The sequence below is a fragment of the Tenebrio molitor genome, chromosome 1, assembly GCF_963966145.1.
Source record: "Tenebrio molitor chromosome 1, icTenMoli1.1, whole genome shotgun sequence".
In the NCBI taxonomy this organism is placed as follows: domain Eukaryota; kingdom Metazoa; phylum Arthropoda; class Insecta; order Coleoptera; family Tenebrionidae; genus Tenebrio; species Tenebrio molitor.
Window position 1 is genome coordinate 13,910,704 of NC_091046.1, and position 13,630 is coordinate 13,924,333.

Below are 13,630 nucleotides of genomic sequence, written 5' to 3' on the forward strand. Positions count from 1 at the left end.
ATTATTAACCAGTGGTTAATAATGAACAGCCGTCACCAGCAACGAAAGATTTTCTTTGATTTCATTGGTTAACGTAGACAGACGATTTTCAATTTTCATAGCAAACGTCGTATCGGACAAGATAATTTAATTAATAATAATTATTAGAAAGGGTTTTAACGTATCTAGTAGTGAAATAAATAATATATACACCACGGTAGAGAAGACAATTTTAAGCCTCGCTTCTTTATTTATTTATTAATAAACTACCTCGGCTTAAAAAAATGTCTTCTCTACCTTGGTGTATAATTACTATTAATTGTTTTGAAATTCTTATGAGGAGCATGACCAGGCAAAATACGCTAATTAATTAATATTTGAATTAAGTATATTTCAACTGATTTATTAAATTATCTTTTTTATTTATGTGCTTGTTACATGCATGCTAATACAAAATACAGAGAATTCCTATCTTAGAAATATTTAGGAAATGCAAAGTGTTTTTATGCTAAATAGGAGTGAAACACATTGACATCCAAGAACACTCTACGGTTAATAGTCTAGAGGTTCTTGTATGCAGAGTTATTCAGGTCATTGTTTTATTTTACATACATTTGACATGATATTAAGAAATTAAGAAATACATCATAAAACACAAAAATTCAGTAGGTATTAACTGTCGCAAGAAATAGTATATTATGTTATGCGGAGCAAAAATGAAGTTTTATGTGCTGCGGCTGGTAGATTGACTGCCGAACGCAGTGAAGCAGACAAACTAGCCAAAGCACATAAAACCATTTTTGCTCCGAATAACATATACTATTTTTTCTTCAAACCTTCATAACAAATTATTTAAGACATGTTAAGAAACCAGGTAGGAATTTCAAATCATTTAGCTAGTTTACTTTACTGCCGCACATCAGCCGAGATAATAACTTCACGGACGCCCTCAGCGGAGATAATAACTTTATCTGCCGCTCTCAGCGGAGATAATAACTTTATCTGCCGCTCGTCAGCTCGTTGAACATGAAGTTGACAATGAAGTGACACTTTAGCATTATCAATGCAGCAGGATAATGTCATAATTTACGGACGTTTGAAGAAAAAATAAGTTTTTAATTGATTGCTGATAGAAGACACTGATGAGTGATGACAGTCAGGTCAGATCATTAGTACAATTTAATTTTTAGCACAGCACAGTAGGTACCAAAAATAGATAAAAGGTGTTTTTTTAAATTTGGCATCGAAGTAGGCGTTGGAGAGTCAATTGAGATCGTACCACTCGTGTAAAAGCGTAAGATTTAAACAACTGATCCGTGATCCGTAACCTGTATAGTGTGTTCACAATCGACACTTCAACGCCTACTTCGACGCCAAATTTAAAAAAAAAACCGTTATAGCTAAAGGCTTTCAGATGTAAACGCAATTCACGTGTGGTAGTAGGTATGTACATATATCCTTATATGTATATATATTTTTAACATTTTTGAAGCACTTTAGAATACTTAATGAAGTTATTGGTTATTAATAAATTCCATGCAAGCGCACAATGAATTTTTCACATTAATTTTTCTGGTTGCAACTCTCCACTCTTGTTTACCTAAAATATAAACTACAAGGCAGCATGAGGAATGCTGCCACAAATAAATGTTTTGAGCACTATCTGAAAAAATATATATGTTTTTCCCCTTTTGTGGAACATTGATTGCGGTAATAGCTTTCAATTATGTTTTTAATATAAAATAAATAAAAAACGCATACTTTTTAAAATCTGTCGGCTTGCATTTAAAAGAAGTCGACACAAGAATATATTTTATTTATTTCCAACAAAGCAACTTGTTCAGTTACAAGAAAAACTATTCCATTATGCGTTTTAAAGTAATCGGTTATGTGCAATGCAGATTTAAAATTGTGGCTAACCACAAATACCTCTTATTGCATCAGTTTTGTTCACATAGATAGTTCTATTTATAATTTACAATAATAAAAATAAAAATATAAGAGATAGGCCATTAATGGAATTTTTATTATTATTTTTTTATTACATCGAATAGTTGTAGTAGATTATCAGTGGTATCTTTCATTAAATTTTTGCCATTAATTTGTTTTTATTTTTAACATCAAAATGCCATGTAGTTGCACAAATAAACCTATTTAGATTTTTTTTCACAACCTCCTTTGTATAAAGCATTTTAGTCCTTCGGAGTTCTGAGTAAAAGCACTGCCGACTAAGTTATTGATAGTGGCATTACGTTGACATAATGTGTAAAAGTAACATAAAGCAATATATGAACAAGAAATTTTAAGTCTTTTTTACTATTAAATGATTAAATGTATTAGGCAGCAGATATATTACAGAACTAAAATGCATTTTGATCCCTTGTGTAATAATTCCTATCGCTGAGCGGAATGAAAAGATGCACTTTAGTCCCTTCTCATTTAATATATGTAGAGATATTTTCATATTTGGTGGCGGAAACAAAAGACTGAGAAATGTCACAAAAATGTATTGTCAGTGTCAAATTTCTCATAAACGCCGTAAAAAGGAATGTCTAGGTAAATTTAAATTTTCGCTAAATAGATTGAAAAAACAAATTTTAAGGAAACCAATTTTTGTCAGTGCTTCAAAAGGAAAAGTTATTCTCATATAATCAAACGTATTACAAATTATTTCTCTAGTTCGACGATGAATGACTTTCTTATTTCCAATTTGCTGCATTTCTGTCGAAATCACGAACGTCTTTGAGAAATTTGACACTGACAATACAAATTTGTGACATTTCTCAGTCTTTTGTTTCCGCCACCAAATATGAAAATATCTCTACTATTAAAATTTTCAATTCTAAATATACGAGTATAGTTTCAAATGTTTAATTAATGAATCTTTTTTTAACGTAATTTATTAGTAGCTTAACTACTAAATCGGTTTACACATTTACAATTTGAAAATTATATGTTCTGCTCTGTAGTCTGTAGAGATATACTAAATGGGCCCATAAACATTCTTCATAAATGTGTTTTTTTAAGAACTAGTGTACGAACGAAGGCTGAACATCATAATGCGAGTTTTACCATAAATAATTCTTAAGGCGAAACTTTAAAAGGGTTTGCAGCGGGGTGTAAATAAATAATTAGAGTTCTATGCTTCTTTTGCCATCGGTTTTTTTTTGCTAATTAATTTCTTCGTGGTGACAATTTGGCACATAGCTATGTAGCTCTCGTCGCAATTCGCAAAAGAGAAAGTTATTAGGAGTATATAGAGCGACTGAGCCAGCCTTTCCGCATCATTACCCGTAAAGGATATGGAAGGAAAGAATGCTAAAAGGGAATGTACCAATACAAAATTATTGACGTTTTCTTATTGAAATAATTTAGGCTGCCCATCGGCTTGACCTTTCTTTATACTAACAAAACAGTAGGTTTTTAATCGATTTTATTTGAAATTAATTTTTTAGTGGAAATCACGAATTAATTAATGATATATTTATGAAGCATGAGTAATAATAATGCTTATTAGTCTAAGACTGAAACAAACAAGTAGGTATTTTTTTTGTTTTGAGGGTTCACACGTCGTTAAATTTATCCCTTGTAATATAATAAAAAAAAAAAACTAAAACCAACTGTTTTATTATTTTTTTAAAAATAAATATAAACGACCCAGGAAGGCGATGAAAATGTATAACTGGTTGCGTTTCAATGCTTGTAAGGCCCATTGTTACTCTGAATAACCCTGTATAAGGTGAGAATAATTAATATTTTTCTATATTGTTAAGGCACATGCAATTAGGAAATAACACTTATTATCCAGAAAAAAAGTGTTATATGGTGTACTTATTATTATGAGGATTTGATATGTTTATTTTATTTTATGCCAGTGGCTAGTACTGTTACTACTGTACTACTGTTACAAATCCTGTATTTGTGAACGTTAGGGAGTTTTTAGATACGAAAGGCGGTATAATTTAATATTATATTAGAAAAAATCGGCGCCATATTGTCAGTTCTACATTGAATCAAGTCATGCAATTTATTCTCGCTTAAGATGATATATAGTGTTTTTTTAAATTTGACTTCGTAGTAGGCGTTGAAGAGTCGATGTGAACGCACCACTCGTGTAAAACGTCAGATTTAAACAGCTGATCCGTGATCCGTGCATTCACAATCAACTCATCAACGCTTACTATGAGGTGAAATTTAAAAAAACACGCCATATATTGCATTGTGTTAACTTTACCTGCAAACTATAGTCTATAGAAGTTTTCTATTTTTTTAAATAATTTTTTGGCAGTTTGTAAAGTAGACGAATGGATCTTTTGCATCCAAATTAAATTGTTCGTTACAAGATTTGGCCAATTTAGCTATCCTTTCCCTTTGGCATGTTTTTGTACATACCAAAGATTTGCTGTATTTCACGTCTAATTTGTTGTTGAAAATAAAACGGACCAATAAAATAACTCAGTTGGTCACGCATTCAATTGCCGCTATGTGATAAAATTTTAGATCGAGACAAATGAGAATGTTTTCTATTATTTTTCATTCTTACATGTTCAGTTAAACATAATACTTTGCACAGATTATTTTTTCACCAGCAAGAATTCTGGCGGCTCGTGTGTAAAACGTTTGGATCGACCAATTACTTTAAATTTTCGAGACTTTTAAGTAGGTAGATAATGTAGGCAAAAATTTCGTTCCATGTTTTTTAGTTTCGTTTTCTATTAATGACAAAGATGAGAAGATTTGTTCTTGCAAGACAGTTTGGATAGTGAAACAATGTTTGTTTGATGACACATCGGACAGCTGAAACTTACTTTTTATGTTGTATGCTTCAGAAAACTTTGTTACGAAACCATCAACAATAATTGCTGTGGCTTGTCATATTTATTCCCATCATGATACAGTTTTCCAGGGATACGAGTTTTGTGGGTCAGAGTGCATTATATTTAATATTTGCTTTAAGTAACTCTCATACGATCTCCATACCAATGCTGTCTAATGTGTTCGAAGTCTACTAAATTCCTGATAATAATATGTTGCCTTATTTTCCTCCATTTTTTACGAATATAGCTTTTTGGTTCAGTGTCTGCGATTTCATTGTTGAACCAATTGGGACATTCAGACTTCTCAAAGGTAACTTATGGAACTGACTCATTGAGCGCGGTGTAAAAACCAATAATACAGTTCAACCCCAACAACAATAACTACTTTTACTTACAAACTCACCACTCTTTCTTTATAGAATTTCTATAAATGAATATTCTGTTATGCTTATAACGAGTGTTCAAATAAAAAATTCATTAAGTTGGCTATGGCTTTTTGATGAAGGAAGATAGAGCGAAAAATGAATGATGTCTTCTTTGACATATAGTTATGTTATGTTGCTGCGACTTTCGTCAAATTAAGACGTTTTGTATTCAATGTTACCAAACATGTAGTCAGAGATACGCACTGTAGTCCAGTCAGTGGGGATAAAAATGGTCATTGCCTTACAAAAGGTGGGGCAGTAATGATTTTGAAATATGTTGTTTGAGTAGCGACCCTGATGAAAACTCCAAGTTTTCGACCTTGGAGACGGTGAGCGCGAGCCGCCATCTTGAATGAAAGGTGCAAAAAACAGGTTTTCACAGAATAACTAAACGTTCATTATTTGAGACAAATGTTCAAATAAAAGTTGTAAAGGATCAAATTTGGCAACTTTTGTGTACCTATTTATACTTTTCTTGTTGTGAAAAATTCAAAGGCTATTTCATGAACTTTTCAATTGAACACTCGATAGAAAGTGTTTATAAATGAACATATACAGGTCATTAGAAATGATGTCCCATCGCAGTTGGCTTTGAAAACCCACACAAATTTTGGATGTGCCGTCAGCCTCGCAACGTTAGACGAACTAGTAGACAGATTTCCACTACCGCCGGTAGCGCCACCTATCGGCGATACTAGTCTCACTCATGTTACGAGGCTTGCGGCAACTTCAACTACGTCACGCCTACTGCGATGGGTCAATTATTTATAACGACACTGTATCAAGAGTCGTGTGGAATATGAATATATTTGATTTTTGCCATTCTGTAGCATACTGTGGTACCAAATAGAAAGACAGAAGTCCATTAATGACAGGTTTTGAATAGACTGTTGCAAGATGAAAAGTAATTAGAATATAGAAAAACTGAAGAAAATCACAAGCGAAAGATCTAAGGTGTCGAACTCGCAACTGACGCTGAGATTTAATAATTTGACATTTGACTGTTGACATTTGATTTGACGGCTTTAACGGTTCGACATAGTTCGACATAATATAATTATTACAGAGTCGCACAATTCCACAGGACTCTTGATGTACCTACATTCTTTTACACACATTTTGTAGCTGTTTTGTGTTGATGTGTATTTTACTATGTAGAAACGATGAATATTGAAATACATTCCGTGAACCACGATTTGTTTGTCGTATTATGGTGAAGAAAGCATGGAGAAATAACAGTTACAGTACAGTAATAATAATAAGCATTTATTTATTTAGGCAAACATATTTTTTGACGGAATATTATAAAATACAGCATATAATATAAGTTACATTTACCCAATAACTTTACAAATTGCACAGTTAATATTATACCACAAAAAATGAAACAGTTTAGATAAGACAATTTTTAGGAATCAGCAAACAAGCGCGAATCCTTTGAATTATCGGATGCTAGAAAAATGCCTTGTTTGTCTCTGCGTAAGATAGACACTGTTGCACCATGGTTACTTTCAGTTACATTGCACTTAATTTAACTGATCTAATATGTACCAGGTGTAGAATGGATTTTGGTACATAAGCACTTTACGTGTAAAAGTAAAAATTCTCGGATATTGGCTCCCCTAATTATTTTAGAACAAAGCCTTAAATATAAAAGTTGTTCCAGTGAAACAGCATATTATTGCATTTGCCATGGCCGGTTCTAAAACGATTTAATTTACACCAGATTTTCCTGGGTAGGTCAAATCCCGAAATTTGTTTTGTAAGATCCTCAATTAGATTTTTATTGAAAATAATAAAATATCTACGTCTTGTCAGGCTGCTTTCCAATAGTCAGATTTGGAAAATGGTTGCATGAGAAATTCTTCTTTCCAAACTGGTTTACGCGATTTTAATCTTAAGGGTGGTAAATTTGCCATGTCTTGTGTTATGGAGTACATGTTCGGTGAATTCTGAAATTTATCCCAAATTTCTTTTTGTGACCTATAAAGTACCCGTTATTATTCGAAGTGTAGTATTCAATTGAGCATCTATTTTGTTCACGTATGCACTGTTCTTTCAGATAAGGCAACAATATTCTGCCGTAGAATACTCGTATACTAGAGCTAGTCCTGTGACACGTAAAGTGTGTGCATTCGCTTCCCAACTTGTCCCTTCGAGTTTATGTATAATGTTGTTTCTTGTTTTCAGTTTCTGTCGTAACTTTTCGATGTGTAGTTTGAAGGTTAGAGATGAATCCAGAGTTATTTCTAGATATGTCGGGGAATAATTATGCTTAATTGTAGTTTCATTGAAGTCTACTTTCAGTTTTCTATTTTTCTAGTTGGAAACAGCAAACTTTTGTCTTTTGAGGATTTGGGCAAAGTCGCCATTTTGTGAAATATTTATTCAAAGGTATTAAATCGTCTGATAGTCCGTTCTCTACATTTTCAAAATTCTGATGTTGGTAAGCCATTGCCAGGTCGTCAGCGTAGATAAATTTTCGGGAATTTGTTGGGGGTAAATCGCTGTATATAAATTAAATAAAATTGGTGACAATACTGAGCCTTGAGGTAAACCATTGTTGAGAAATCGAAATTTACTACTTTGTCTTCAACGAAAACCCTGAATTGACGGTTAGACAGCATATCTTCTAAGAGTGAGACCATTTTTCCACAAGGTATTACGTTATACAATTTATGTATTAAATCTTTCCAGACGGTGTCGTAGGCTGCGGTGAGATCAACAAAAACAACTCCAGTCTTTAGACGTTTTTGAAAGATAGATTCGATGTAAGGTGTTAGAGCCAGCACCTGGTCACAGCAATTTCTGTTTGGTATAAAACCTGCTTGCTCTATTGGAAGATTTTCTTCTATTATTGGTGAAATTCTATTGTAGATAAGCTTTTCCAAAAATTTATGACACACGCTGAGTAGACAGATTGGTCTGTAACTCGAAGTTTCATTGGCTGGTTTTCCGGATTTTAGTATGGCAATAACTTTTGCTTTCTTGAATTCAGGTGGTATTTTACCTGTTGAAACTATGTCATTAAAAAAAGACCTAAGCCAGTTTAAATCTATTGGTCCCAGGTGTTTAATGAATTCAGGATAGATGCCGTCAAAACCCGCAGCTTTTCTGTTCTTCACTGTTTTACCTACTTCTTGCATCTCTTCTACACTAAATGAACGAGATAGTACAGAGTGTCTATAAAAGAACATATATCAAGAATCCTCTGGAACTCGAATATATTTGATTTTTGCCGCTTTGTAGCATATTGTGGTACCAAATAGAAAAACAGAGGTTATGTAACTTCATTTATGACAGGTTCTTTGATTTTTACAATAAAAGCAATTAAACTCCTTCGTGAGGCAGCAATCCATACTCCAACCTTTATAGGATGCCATCGGGTTTTTTTTTCTAACAATTTTCTGACTTGTGGAGAGTAGTACATCAGTCTGAAGTGATAACTTCCTAAGTGATTTTTTTTTAGTTTTGTTCCATTCGTTGGCGTAAATCTTCAACAATTTCGTCATTCACTGGCGGTCTTCCTACAGTTTTACCTTTTTCGATACTTCTAGTTGCCACAAATCTATCCACAATCCTTCTAACATGTGGAATTAAATTTGCTTCCGCATGTTATCATTTGGAAATTTTCCGAAAAATTCTTCTTTGCAAGCGTTTATTAGAATAAACCCACCCTCTTCTGCAGGGTACCATTTCGGTAATACGACATCACAATGAAGGTATTTTGCTCTAGCGATAAAACCATTGCAGTTTACTGAAAAGTTTGCTTATTACTTACTGTAAACATACGAAAATAAATGTCGTACCTTCTGTTCTGCAATTTTGCAGGTAACTTTTATTTGTAAGTCCATTACAGAGGGCGGGTTGTCGCCCTGGCGCCAAAACACCTGCAGTGTAATACCTAATCCTTGGGTCAGGTAAAATTGTCATTCTCTGTACATTTGTGAAGCGGCACAGACGTGTCCAGTAAAATGAAATTACAGTTTTTATCTCTATTGCCTTGTTAATTGTACGGAAAGCAACCCCCAAGTCCAAATTCAACGTTAAGAAAAAGCAGTGCAGTTTTTTTCAACTAACACCTTCCTACTTCGTAACTTGTTTTTGATATTCACAGTTCACACTTATGCGGAAAAACGTTTTAGTTTTGATAAAGACTGTTGAAGAAAATCACAAGCAAAACAACTAAGACGCCGAACTCACAATTGACGCTAACATTTAATTAATAATTTGACATTTGTCATTTGACATCTAATTTGCCGGCTTCAACGGCTTGACATAGTTCGGCCAAAAAAAATATAGAGCCGCACAATTCCACAGGACTCTTGATATACGTTCTTTTATAGACACTTTGTATTTTCGATGTTAAGGCTGACTTTAGTTGTTTATGTAATTTCCGTTTCATATTTCTAATTTCCCTTTTGTTTAATTTAATACAATTTGAGACGTTAACCAGACGAGAAGCAACCGAATTTGGACTAATAGTAGATTTAGATTTAGTATTTAGTTTCATTAGCCGCTCCTAGTTTTCGAAGTAAAGACCAAAAACTGCGACTAGAATGAGTGAAGTTCATGTTTTCCATAAGTTCATTCCATTTTTCTTTTCTTGAATTATTCAGTGATTTTAATAATTAATCCGCTGTGTTTAGATTTGGGCTTTTTTGATATTTGTCAAGCAGATTATTAGTAGTACTCGACCAACATGTGGTATATTCTTTCCAGAATCCTCTTGGAATGAACTTTTTAGCGGCACTTTTAATCGCTTCTACAAATCTTTGATAATTGTTGCTGGTTGGTGGGATCCAACGAACGGTTTGTTCTACTTGATTTTGAAGTGTTTTCCAGTCAGCTTTTTGAAAATTCCAACGTGGTTTTTAGATAGTGTGGGATAACGGGATCTGTATACCGATAGTTATTAATACTGGCCTATGCTGGCTATGGAGAAAGTCATTTAGCACACAACGTGATGTTTGCAAAGGTTCATCATTGTTATTTGAAGTCACAAAACACAAATCGGGGTTGTAGTCCCTTTGCCACCGTGCAGAATGAAAGCTCTTCATATCTTTAGCATCAAAGATTAGATGTAAGTTACGTGACTCTGCCCATCTAAGTAACAATTCTCCATTTTCATCGTTGTCTGCATAGATTTCACAAGCAGCTATCGATAAAGAAAGATATCGTTTTAAATTTAAGTGACCATTGTAAATATGGTAAATCGATTTTCCTTTCCTCACATAATGATGAATGATTATAGTCAAAATAAGAAAAGCTGCGAATGATATTTAGAAAAATAACAACAATTTTATACACATAAATAATGATTCAAGACTATTTAAATAACTTAACACATCTACGTTTTTGATTTAATTATTGTCTAAATTTCGTAATTCTGATGAAATACAATTTTGTGATAAAGACAAATCCTGACTTAGTTCACATTTCGAAGAGAAAAAAAAATGCAGCAATGTACGTAGGTAATTGTTTCAATAAAATACGCTGTCCGTAAATAGCTTCAATAACTCCAAATAATTTATGACAGGATTATATTTTAAGTTTTAAGATTTTAAACCATTTAAGTACGTAATGCTTTATTCACCTCTAGTTAATTATACAGGAACTTTCGATTAATTTCATTTTTTTGTAATGAATTCAAACGGCATAGGTATTAGAATAACATAATGAAAAAAAAACGAAGAGATACGCATAGTAGTCAAATAATTACTTAGGCAGGTAATAATAATTTATGTCTGATCGGGCGATTTTTGCCTACTTATGGACTAGTTTTTAGGGCGTAATTCAGTATATTATAGCCCCGGGCTGTAAAAGTTTTTGCCGCCCTTGTTTATGCCGTTACTACAGTAATAACAATAACTGGCCTATTCCACCTTCCTGATTTTTGTGTCGTTATTTTAAAATTGAATCTACCTAAATTATTATAAAATTCAAAACTTCGACCGGACATAAAATTTTGTATGTACCACGGGCATAATTAGCGTTTGTGACCCTAGCGTGTTATGGCTCTCGACTGACGTTTCGAGCCCCAATGTCACGCCGCGGGCCACAAACGCCTTCATTACGCCCTTAATACATAAATAACTATTAATACATTTTGTAAGTAATGAATGGCATTTTATACTCGTACAGCTTCTTACCTTCCAAAGTCTTGAAATTCACACAAAAGGAGGTCACTAAAGACCATTTAGAATATCACCACCAAACTTAGGGAAATCATACAATGAATGTATCGAATCACTAAAGGATATACTCGTATGTACATAATGTTTCCACCAGAAATGTTAAGAGCACGAAATGGACATGACATCAATCAATCCCTGGGAAAGGAGAGATCAGTTCTGCATAGTGAAGACGTTATCATGTTGTATCTATACGACTCGGTTGGCAGAGTCCTTGTTTTGCATTTGAACGTAATAACAATGGAAGACCTATCGATTGCAAAATGATTTTCTGTAACAGCACAGAAGCGCAGGCTATTGTCTACTACTACACATTGTAGTATCGGATGCTGCAGTGCCTTCGATTGTCTTTCAGGTGAACTGACAAAAATATATATGTAAGTATGTTGAGTTTAAAAAAATTAAGATTATGAACAAGTCGAGCAAGTCAGTAATTCACCACCGTAAGAAAAAGCAAACGATAAGTAATAAAACATTATTTTATATTTTAAACTAGATTTCGCTTGCGACTTTGCTCGCATATATTAACCCTTTCATCATTCTTCATATATGCAGGGTGTTAGTAAATGGTTGGGAATTAATTTCGGGGTGAATTCCTTATGAAAAATGTGGCTTAAAAACTAAATAAAGTTTTTCGTTAAAATGAGTAGTTTTCTCAAAAAAATAAAAAAATAAAAATAAATGTATTCTGGCATATCAGTATTTTTTTTGAAATACTGCGAAATAATAATGGTTTAAAGAAAAAATTTAAACGTGGAACGTTGAATTTAAAAAAAAATAATTCAAAACTAATGCGATTTTAGGCAGGCAATTGTACTAATTAGAGAAATTCTCCAACAGTGGACTGCCTCAGATTGTATTTGTTTAGTTATCTGTCAATTTCAGTTTTTACAACTCAAAATTTTAGAATAAAGGAATAGAACGAAAACCTTTTTTAAAATGCAGCAAGTAGGTAGGTAGCAAATCAAATTCTAAAGCAAAATAAACTTATGAACTAATTTTAATGTTGTCGAATCATGTTTATAAAACAATTTTATTGCCAACTTTGGTTATAAGAATCCTCAATTTAGAAATATTTTTATTTTGCCAACATAATTCAACAGGGGTTGGAAATTTAGAATTGAGACAAACTATAGTTTAAATTTTTCTTGAAAAATAATAAACAATTTATTTTTAAAATTTGTTTCCAATTCCAACAAACTTTTTCGTTTTCATGGTACATATTACTATTCAGAATTCAAAATCAAAGTGTTTGACAAGTGTTTGAAAAACACAATTTTCTAGATTCTTGTGAAAGCAGTTAATTTATTATAATTCCACAGGAAACAAAAGTCTACCAAAAAAAAACTCAAAAAAAGTCGCAAAACACAACTGACATCTGTCAAAGAAGGCATCATCCCTTTTTCGCTCTATTTTCTTTCATCAAAAAGTCATAATAACCAACTTGATGAATTTTTCATTTGTACATCTGTTATTAAATTGTAGGTACCGACTGAATTTTAAAATTAAATTAAATTTTAAATTCTCATTTATACTATATTTATAGATGTAGTGGATTACATACATTATAGTCTGTTTTTTAATGAAAGAACTACAACACCGCAATTTACACTCAAACTATAGCTGACAACATTGTACACATTCGCCTAGGGTGACAAATTTCATCATATAAAAATTGAGGTTATTAACTTAATAAACTAGTTTGTTAATGAAGGCGATTAATAATCGAAACTGTTTAAAACACGAACGAGTGTAGCGAGTGAGTGCCTTTAATAGTTGAGATTATTAATCGCCCATTAACAAACGAGTTGATTACAAAATTTTTTCGTTAACCGCAAACTTTTTTTTGGGACAAAATTTCAAATTAAAGCCAAATTAAAACCAATTTCATCTTTTTCGATAAAGATGAGACCTTATAAAATACTTTAATCATTTTTTGTCCTCAGGGTAGGCGATATTAAAATTTTTCAACACTTTCTATTCACTTTTCCACAAAGAGTGTCAGAAAACGTCAACTCCACTCACATTCAATTTCACGTAAAAATCACGGTTGCTAAGAAAACCTAGTTACCTTTGAAAAATATGACATGCGAATTATAACCAAAAAGGTCGGCTTTTGAAAAAGTGAATTCGTAATTGTGCAGTTATGGAGCTATAAAATATAGAAAACCCTACTGCACTACCTACTGCAGTGTTGGCAGGTGCAAACAATGCA

General features: G+C 32.7%; 1 protein-coding gene across 5 annotated transcripts in view; it reads left to right on the forward strand.

The window, feature by feature from the left end:
- The window catches only part of LOC138122304 (uncharacterized), a 194,396-nt gene that overhangs the window by 1,856 nt on the left and 178,910 nt on the right, over positions 1–13,630 (forward strand). The gene's annotated exons all lie outside the window — the stretch shown is intronic.